General features: G+C 42.4%; 1 pseudogene; it reads left to right on the top strand.

The window, feature by feature from the left end:
- The first annotated feature begins 776 nt into the window (after positions 1-776).
- Positions 777-2,115, top strand: LOC124971879 (tubulin beta chain-like; annotated as a pseudogene).
- Positions 2,116-2,781: the final 666 nt, after the last annotated feature.

Here is a 2,781-nt window from a genome sequence, read left to right as displayed (position 1 = left end):
AAACAATGTATGATATAGACAAAAGTCTAGATTGCAGTGTTATTTACCACAACATTTTGATTTGCTTTAAATAAGGAAGAATTGGTCTGAGTACCACAGTTATCCAAAATTCTAGAAATGTAACTCTGTGGTCTCACTTCTAATTTCAATGGTGTATACTACAAGTCGCTTAAAATAACAAAAATTAGAAAACCATTTAAAAATATTTTTTATTTTTCTGTAAGTCTTATGAAATCACTTTAGGATTTAGAAATACATTCTATTTAAATATATGCATAAGTATTTATTAAGCAAATTATCTTATAAATGTTAAGCATCTCAAATGTGTCTGACTATGTTCAAGTAGAATAACTAGGATGTATATATAAATATACATGTTTGTTTACACATAAACTGAATTCCATTAGATAGTTTGATGGCAAATGTTTTGGTACATTTTATTAAAATATGTATAATGAAATATTTATTTCAGCATTTATTGTAAGAGTAATAACTGAAAACAAAAACCACTAAGAATTGGAGACTGTTCTATTTTGTGACCTGGGTAGTTAAGTTTGTGTTTGCTTTGCATTAATTCAGTGTCTTGTACATTTTTCTCTTTGTGTACATTATCCCTCACCACAAAAGAGAAAGAAAAACCAGGAGGAACTACATTAAATCGTTAACATTGCTCATATCTAACAGTGGAAATAGGGAAGGTTTTCTGCCTTATAACTCTGTGTGTTACTCTTCCGCTCTTCAGTTAGTCTTACTTCCCCGCTGCCGCAGCCTCAGCTGCGAAGAGGGAGATCATGCACGTGCAGGCCCCGTAGTGCAGCAACCAGATTGGCGCCAAGTTCTGGGACGTGATCAGCGACCAGCTTGGCATCAATCCTACCAGCACGTACCACGGGGACAGCGATCTGCAGTTGGAGCCCATCAACGTGTACTACAACAAGGCCACCGGTGGCAAGTACGTGCCCCACGCTGTGCTCGTGGACCCGGAGCCTGGCACCATGGACTCTGTGGGCTCTGGCCCCTTTTGGCAGATCTTCAGGCCACACAACTTCGTTTTGGGTCAGAAATGAAGGAAACAACTGGGCAAAGCGGCACTACATAGAAGGTGCAGAGCTAGTCGACTCGTGCAGGATATTGTGAGGAAGGAGGCAAAGAGCTGTGACAGACTGTAGGGTTTCCAGCTGACCCACTCCCTGGGTAGGGGGTCTTGGTCAGGGATGGGTATCCTCCTCATCAGCAAGATCCGGGAAGAGAACCCAGACAGGATCATGAACACGTTCAGTGTGGTGCCCTCCCCCAAAGTGTCGGACATAGTGGTCGAGCCCTACAATGCCACTCTCTCAGGTCATCAGTTTGAGAAAACACAGATGAAACCTATTGCATTGATAATAAAGCCCTCTATGACATTTGTTTCAGAACCCTAAAGCTGACCACACCTACCTTTGGTGACCTTAACCACCATGGTGTCTGCCACCATGAGTGGGGTCACCACTTGCCTGTGTTTCCCGGGCCAATTCAATGCTGACCTTAAGAAGATGGCTGTGAACATGGTGCCCTTCCCCCGCCTGCAGTTTTTCATGCCCGGCTTTGCCCCCATGACCAGCAGAGTCAGCCAGCAGTACCGGGCCCTGACGGTACCTGAGCTCACCCAGCATATGTTTGATGCCAAGAACATGATGGCTGCCGGTGACTCCTGCCATGGCCACTACCTAACGGTGGCTGCTGTGTGTTTGAGGCCACATGTCCATGAAGGAGGTGGATGAACAGATGCTTAATGTCTAGAACAAGAACAGCAGCTACTTTGTCGAGTGGATCCCCAACAATGTGAAAACAGCTGTCTGTGACATTCCACCCTGGGGGCTAAAAATGTTCACCGCCTTCATCGGCAACAGCACAGCCACCCAGGAGCTGTTCAAGCGCGTCTCAGAGCAGTTCACTACCATATTCCGGAGCAAGGCTTTCCTGCACTGGTATACGGTTGAGGGCATGGACAAGGTGGAGTTCACTGAAGCTGAGAGCAACATGAACGACCTGGTGTCTGAGTACCAGCAGTACCAGGACGCCACAGTGGAGGAGGAGGGCGAGTTTGAGGAGGAGGCTGAGGAGGAGGTAGCCTAGAGTTGTCTGTCTTTGAAGCGTGGGAGCAGTGTGAACTCTACTCATTCAGCTGTTCTGCAGGCCTTATCTCACTGTGCACTTGCTGTCCTCTGTCTAATGTCACATGCTGTACAGACACCACCATTAAAGCATTTTCAGTGTGAAAAAAAATTTTTCCATTATTTTCTATGTTTTTAAAATAGAAATTTATCTCTTTAATAATAAGGAACAAAAAAGAACAAAAAGAACAAACATTTGGGAAATTTCTTTATTTATATATGTTGCAGATTATGTAAGGTTTAGTCTTAATGGAGAACCTACTAATGTAATAGTAAAAATTATTTTAAGACAGTGTGGTATTGATTAAATTGGTGGTGAATATAAGCAATGATGGTGTCTTATTTTTCTCATATACTTCAGTGGCACATAAGGAATATTTCTCCCTGATGAGAACTTTTTTATTTTGCAGTTTTTAGATTTCAAGAAATAGAATATGTTACTCAGAACAAAAACCAATAAAACCCCAACTAAAGAAACAAAACTAAAACACCTCACTATTTGTGCATGCACATGTGTGTTTTATCTGTACAAAATCACATACAGTTATTAGAATTTTAGAAACCATTCCAGGACTGGGGTGTAAACCAGTGGTAGGGCACTTGACTAGTATGTATGAGATACTGGGTT

Source organism: Sciurus carolinensis, chromosome X (genome assembly GCF_902686445.1).
Source record: "Sciurus carolinensis chromosome X, mSciCar1.2, whole genome shotgun sequence".
Lineage (NCBI taxonomy): Eukaryota > Metazoa > Chordata > Mammalia > Rodentia > Sciuridae > Sciurus > Sciurus carolinensis.
The sequence above is the reverse complement of the archived record's forward strand: the minus strand, read 5'-3'. Positions and strand labels throughout refer to the sequence as shown.